This window comes from Alosa pseudoharengus, unplaced genomic scaffold (assembly GCF_046254945.1).
Source record: "Alosa pseudoharengus isolate Yale_2024_CS ecotype anadromous, Long Island Sound unplaced genomic scaffold, YU_APseudo_1.1 YU_APseudo_1.1_scf_13, whole genome shotgun sequence".
NCBI classification, from domain to species: Eukaryota; Metazoa; Chordata; class Actinopteri; order Clupeiformes; family Clupeidae; genus Alosa; species Alosa pseudoharengus.
Window position 1 is genome coordinate 39,379,713 of NW_027468598.1, and position 7,500 is coordinate 39,387,212.

At 40.1% G+C, this 7,500-nt stretch overlaps 1 protein-coding gene across 10 annotated transcripts in view; it reads right to left on the minus strand.

Moving 5' to 3' along the window:
• pik3cb (phosphatidylinositol-4,5-bisphosphate 3-kinase, catalytic subunit beta) overlaps nucleotides 1-7,500 on the minus strand; it is a 92,763-nt gene that overhangs the window by 27,596 nt on the left and 57,667 nt on the right. The gene's annotated exons all lie outside the window — the stretch shown is intronic.

Sequence of the window (7,500 nt, forward strand, 5' to 3'; positions counted from 1 at the left end):
TCGAATCTCTACTTTAGCTGTTGCGTGTGTGTGGCGCGTGTGCTGGCAAGTGTGTAAAAACACTGGCTCTGATTGGCTATCATGAAACATGACTCTGCCTTAGCCAATCCTAATCGATTACGTCGTTATTAACCCACCTCCTCACTAGCTGTGAGCCAGGGGTGCGTTCGGATTACACAGTTTATTCAATCAATGCAAAGTAAGTAACGCACCGCATTTAACGTCCAGTAACGTTAACGGCGTTGCAACACTGTATGTGACTAAATATTAAACCACTACTGCAAACTGAATGCAAATTACAAAGACACATGGGGTGACATATTCTATTGTAATGCCAGCTCCTTTTGTCTGGCGAAGTCATATTTTAGTGAACTGAGTCCTGAAAAATTGCCATTTCAGTTAGCTAGTTAGTTAGCATTAACCCTCTATATCTATGGAATTCTACAACAATGCCCCAGATTCCTGGGAATTCTAAGAGAAAAGGGCAATTTGAGAAACATTTCAAATAACCAAGAATAACTAAAAATCTAATGAAAAGTGTCAATTGTAAGTTTCTTTCAGTTTAAAGATTAGAAATGGCTCTTTTAAATGATGTATGATCCATTAAGAATTATATATTCATGTGTCCCATAGACGGCCATAGGCCTACTCACTTACAGTCTCAAGTCTTTCACTAACAAAAAGTTATAAATATGGTTCACATATTTCTGTATTAGAAGCTGGGAAACAATATACTATATGAGTACTGATTTCATTGAAATAGGCTGGCATATCTTGCACTTATTTGGGATTTAGCTGGACAGTGAGCCTTACAGCTAAAAAATGATGAGGATATGAACTAACGTAGGCCAGAAGCATAGCGCATGAAATCGTGACTCATTTGATAAGCATGTCACCAAGAACAGGGACTGTTAAACCTGACATGGATTTACGTTTTGTTTTACATGCACATCATGTTATATCATTTATCTAAACTTGATCAGTTGATGATAATGAACCTGTTGCACTCGTTCACTAACCTTCAACCTATCCTGTGCTAACGTTAACATTACGAGTCTCAGACTAACGTTACATCAGTGAAGGTAGCAAATTAGCAGGCTATTTTTTTGTAATCACAAAGATGACGAGACATTGGCCTACTTGTATACAAATACACAACGGTGTTTCCCGCTTTGGTTATTAGTCAACATAAAAACTAATTTAGGGAGACATACATAAGTAGTAGTTTGCAATAACTATCTGTAAGTGGGATAACGATAATGTTAGCTTTACTGTATGCCAGAAAGGGGTAATGTTAATGTTATGTGTTAAGATATAACTGCAAATAAACCTGGCATGGGTTTATCATAAACTTTATTGTTAATTAGGTCATGACCCATCACTGAATTATGCTTATATTGTGCTGGTGCTAGCTAAACTCAAACTGACTTTCACAGTGACAGCCATACGATGTTTTTATGCCAGAGAGGCAGCTAAGTCAGTCATGACAAACATGTGGATGCTAACATCAAATATATTACACTTTCATGTTTTTATTTTGTCATTGGTAACGCTTTAGAATAACATGTGCTTATTAGGTATTAACAGTGCATAATAAGCAGTTAACAATTCATTACTAACAGTTAGTTAGATGTTGTTATCCTTTAATAACATTAACTAACTGTTAACATGCAGCTTGTAAGTGATAATAAGCAGCCTTTTAAGTTACTTACAAGCATATTTGTTAACAGTTTGTAAGCAGCTTGTTAATGCTTGTTAATGGTGTATAAGACAAAAAGGTGGATAACTAATACGCTTATAAGACCTTTCTTACCTATTTGTAGTACATTTTGCAGCCCCCCAATCTAAAGCGAGGACCATGTAGCCTATAGTTCCACAAGCCCAACCTTCTATCTCTCTATACTATATCTCTATCTAGCTTGGTTTAGCTGTGAGAAATGCACCTTTAAAACTGTTGCAGTGAGCAGGAATCGAACCCCGGTCTCCTGCTTCAAAGAGTGCATCGCTACTTACTGAGCTACACTACTTTTCTTGTACCACTGATGAAATTGTTTATTTTGATTCTATATTCCGAAGTGCTATATCACACTAGCTATGCTTTTTACAAATATGTTTCTGATGGAAAAGTGGTGTTTAATTAATGCAGAAACAGACCACGAATGTTCGCCTCTGTTCAAGGCAAACTGAAACATGTTTCAAATCGATCACGAACGTTCGCCTATGTTTGCAACTTTAAACCAGAGCTTTGAACGCACCCACTTATCGTCTTTAAGCCTCGGTTGCTAGGTAACCAAACTATATACAAAGCTGGCATATATTTAGACTGCTGACAAACTGACAAACTGTTTTATGCGTTCACTGAACAAAGATTATGGAAATTAAACACCACTTTTCCATCAGAAACATATTTGTAAAAAGCTAGTATGATATAGAACATTGGAATATTTTCCATCAGCCAATTAGGAACAGTAGTGTAGCTCAACAAGTAGCGATGCACTCTTTGACGCGGGAGACCGGGGTTCGATTCCTGCTCACTACAACAATTTTGAAGGTGTATTTCTCACAGCTAAACCAAGCTCGATAGAGAGATACAGTATAGAGAGATAGAAGGTTGGGCTTGTGGAACTTTAGGCTACATGGTCCTCGCTTTAGATTGGGGGGCTGCAAAATTTACTACAAATAGGTAAGAAAGGTCTTATAAGCGTATTAGTTATCCACCTCTTTGTCTTATACACCATTAACAAGCATTAACAAGCTGCTTACAAACTGTTAACAAATATGCTTGTAAGTAACTTAAAAGGCTGCTTATTATTACTTACAAGCTGCATGTTAACAGTTAGTTAATGTTATTAAAGGATAACAACAGTTAACTAACTGTTAGTAATGAATTGTTAACTGCTTATTATGCACTGTTAATACCTAATAAGCACATGTTATTCTAAAGCGTTACCTTGTCATTTTCTTACATCAATCTGATCGTCACTTACAGTGGGTCCCCGTTAAAAATTGACACTTCATTCACGATCATGGTGAATGGTGAAATGTAAGTACAACTGCAGCCGCTTGGGGGCAGCATAGTCCGCTGTAGCGTTTCACGGTCGAAACAGACGGCGCATTCGACAGCAAGGGCTGTGATTGGCCGAGTTTTCAGTGCGTTTCTCTGTGTTTTTAGCAGCCCCTGCAACATGCTAGTCCACTGTAGCCTAAGCCTTGTACATAATGTTAAACATAGTTTTGGATTCAGTGGCAAGATTTCTTGATTGTACAGTGTCTGTCTCTCAGTAATGTTTTAAAATGAGAGCTTCGTCAGCTGGCAGTAGGCTACTTTGTCGGTAGTCATGAGAAGTTCGCTTGCTAACAGAACATAAAAATGCTGCCCAGAAACCTTGTGAATAGTTCTGACACTAACGAGGTTGAAATATAGCCTTTGTCTACAGCATCTCCTTAACAGTAATGTTAACAAAATGACAGCATTCATATGACAAAGGAAAACGAATCCGGTCACTCAAGACTGTGCCGCAGCCGTGGGGCAGAAGACGCTTGGTGGCCGTCCACAATGTTATAAACTTAACCTAAATAGTCGGCTGCTGTAAGCTACAATCGGATTTTATTGTATACCCCTGTTGTCTCAATGATAATAACATCTCATTTCCGACTATATTTCAAAGTGTGCCGTTCATTTGCATTATTAACATAACATCGTATTTTGTCATTTTTGGGACATTAAGCTACGTTAAGCTTTTTCACGTTAAGGATTGTATGTCCTTAATTTATTTATATATTTAGGCTACTTGCGCAAACCCTGGATAGACTTTTATTGCCACACAACAATATTGGTGGTATTTGTTACATTAGCTTCAAAAGGCACCGCTTCAGAAAGCTGCACTGCTTGTGAAAGAAGGGGGTGGGGGAGGGGAGCTTGCAGCCAAGTGTCGGAAAAATGCATAGCCTACAACACAGAACCCGCTTCTCGCATTAGTCACTGACAGTAGACACGCTTCCAGCCTAATGACTTTCACACATTTTGAATGATTTACAGTATGCCTAGACACATTAGCGCTACACGTGTAGAAACTGTGCAGAATACAATGTGTGAATGATGCTCAATGATTTGCCAATAGCCTATAATAGTCTTCTGCTGGGTTGCATGTCCTGTAGGCTATAGCCTACAGTTTTACTGTAGGCTACATGTTTTCAGCCTTTATTGGTTAAATTACCATTTTTATTACGAAAATATTTCTTAACTTCAAAAACTCAGTGTCTAAAACTCGGTGTCATTCAGACTCAACCCTCTTGACGTTTGGTGATTAATTGACAGCTGTTTTGGGACACGTTAAACTTTTTTATAATGAGCGCATAAAACGACTTGTTGTTTTGGGACATTAAGCTACGTTAAGCTTTTTCACGTTAAGGATTGTATGATCGAATGTATGATTGAATGATCGGTTGAAAGCGGAGGTCAACAACCTCAAACGAGAGCTTCAACAACTCCGAGAGACCAGCCACTTGGAGAGCTACAGAGACATTTTACAGGAGATGAGAGCTGGAATCGGAGAACTTCAGGCGACGCTACGTGAGCAGAGAAGTTATTCGACGCCTGAGAGACCAATCCCCAGGTGCACCTCGACACCAGCTCCAGAAACGTCCTCCTTGCAGATGTCTCCATTGGCCCTCTCCGTCACACTCAACGACAGCATCCAGCAAGTTCCTAGTCAACACGCAGACGTGACCTTGCGTGATGTTGGTCCCGAAGACCACGCTAAGATTCACCAACAGAGCTACGGCCAAGAGGGCAGATACGGATGTCTGCTCTTCAGGTCTATCGTCACAGAGGAACACTATAAAGCCTGGAGCAAAACCACCAACTGGGATGGAGCGAAGGGCAAGCGAGCATTGCCGCAGAATGTGAAAAACTTTGTGGTCTCAACACTGCAACGAAAGTTCCCTGCTATGGGGAGGAGTGAACTGAAGGACTGCATCAATAAGATCAACGAATTCCTCCGCACAACACGCAGATCTTCCCAGGTATTCAACGTGCTTTAAATTTAGACTGTAGAATGTAGAATGTAGACTGTTCATTATTTCAATAAATACGTTTTCTCTGAAGCACTTTCCCGACTTCGTCTTTCTATAGGCTAAGCATATCATGGAGATAGAGTAGAAAACTGGATTTAACTAAACAAATGTAACTAAGTTAACTGATTGTTTACTCTACAGTAGGCTATGTTCCCCCTCTCAGGCTGTACAGTAGGCCTATTGAAAGTAGGCTAATGAGCTCAATAGACACGTTAGCGCTTCCATTAGGAAACTTTCGTTGCAGACTTTCACAACCGATTGTTTATCTACTGTAGGCCTACTCTACAGTAGCCTATAGGTTATGTTCCCCCTCTCAGGCTGTACAGTAGGCCTATTGAAAGTAGACTAATGAGCTTAGACACATTAGCGCTTCCAGCCTAATGACTTTCACACATGAATGATTTACAGTAGACACATTAGCGCTCCACGCAGTGGCGTAACTATAGTAGGTGCAGCAAGTGCAGTCGCACCAGGGCCTGTGACCTCCCGGGGCCCGTCGCTACCCCCGCAATGCAATTGCTGGAAAATTCTATACCGGTCCTTTCTGACTACCTGCGTGCCTTTGACCAGGCCAAGGCTACAGCGCAGACACTCGCAAATAAATGGGGGTTCAGAGTACATTTGAAAATGTTACAGCACGGAGAGTGAAGCGTCACTTTTGACGAACTATCGGAAGATGAACGCTTAACCGATGCAGAGAGATACTTCAAAGTGCAGGTATCTAATGCAACTCTGGACATCATAATCAGTCAGCTCTCCCAAAGATGTGCAAGCATGCGGGAAACTTGTTATGTGTTTGAGTCTTTACGTCCTATGATCCTTCAACTCGCAGGTGATGATGAACTGCTTGAAAAGGCAGTACGTTTGTCAGACCATTATAGCATGGACATTGCACTGACATTCCCAAAACAACTCCACTCACTTAGGTCTTGCTTTAAAGCAGAGATTTCACAGAAGTCATCTATTTTTCAACTTGCCAAAATGCTGGTGGTAGATTATGACAGTGTAACATCCACATTCGGGGAAGTGTGTACTGCTCTCATGTTGTTTCTGACATTGCCTGTGACTGTGGCAACAGCTGAGCGATCTTTTTCCAAATGTTCAACAATTGCTGGTGTACAGGCTATAATCAATTAGCTAAATCATTTGTCCAGCTGTTTAAAATTTTTTTCGTGTTACATTCAAACGCAAAAGGTGCTTTGATATCTTTTTTGTTTAAACGTCGGCAAGCAGGCATGCTGCGGTTGCAATGAATGAGGATAATTGGTTTTATCTGCGGTGTTATTTTTTGCATTTTGAATATGACTCGCTCCAGTCTCAACAGCACGTCTACTTTTTTGCACAGTGCTTTCTTAAAGGAGCTACACCATCTTACAACAATTGCATCTACAGAATGTTTTGTCAAGTGTAAGCTTAAACTACCGTGATCAATTTAAGTTTCCGTGCCCCCGCTGAAAGTCTCATGCGCTTATCGTTACACTATCAAATCTATAAGTAACCGTGACAAATAGGGTATAAGATATATAAACTCACGCTATTGTATTATCATATATGTTTGGTAATGGCTCAGCTTTCTCTGATTGTTCTACTGACTTGGAAACTGCATCATGGAAGCAGTAAGTCAAGTCGCATCAAAAATAGTAGTGGCACCAAAGTGACACCTTGTGGTTGTTTGTGTCAACTGCAGTTTGTGCCATTTCTGCCGAGAAAATGGGGATCGTGATTCCTGAAGGAACCCGTCCAAACTTAACAGGGACCCACTGTACATCAAAACATGGTGGATTCACATCAATACTATCTCATCTAATGAGAAAAGACGCGGACGTTTGTTAGAAGCCATAACTCCAGAGGCACCGTAAGTCCTCAGCCAGTCAGTTAACACTAACAGGCTAAACTCAAAAATACCGGAGAAATGTCAATAGCGACCTAGCTATTTAAGTGTGTCAAAATAAAAGTCTGGTGTTTATGTATCCACTAACGCTGTATTATTTCATGTATGAAGGTTATACCAAAGAATCTATACTATACTCTCTCACATACACTACCAAACTCTCGCACATACACTACTATACTCTCTCACATACACTACTATAGTCTCTCACATACACTACTATATTCTCACATATACTACTAAACTCTCTCACATACACTACTATACTCTTTACTCTCTCACATTCACTACTATACTCTCTCACATACACTACTATACTCTCTCACATACACGACTATACTCTCTCATACATACATGTAAAATGACTATAATAGTGAGTGTGCATGAGTATAGTGGTGTATGTGCAAGATTATGATAGTGTGTGTAAGACCAAGTATGAATTTAGGCCTAGATGGCCCCCTTATATGTGTGTGTGTGTATGTGTGTGTGTGTGTGTGTGTGTGTGTGTGTGTGTGTGTGTGTGTGTGTGTGTG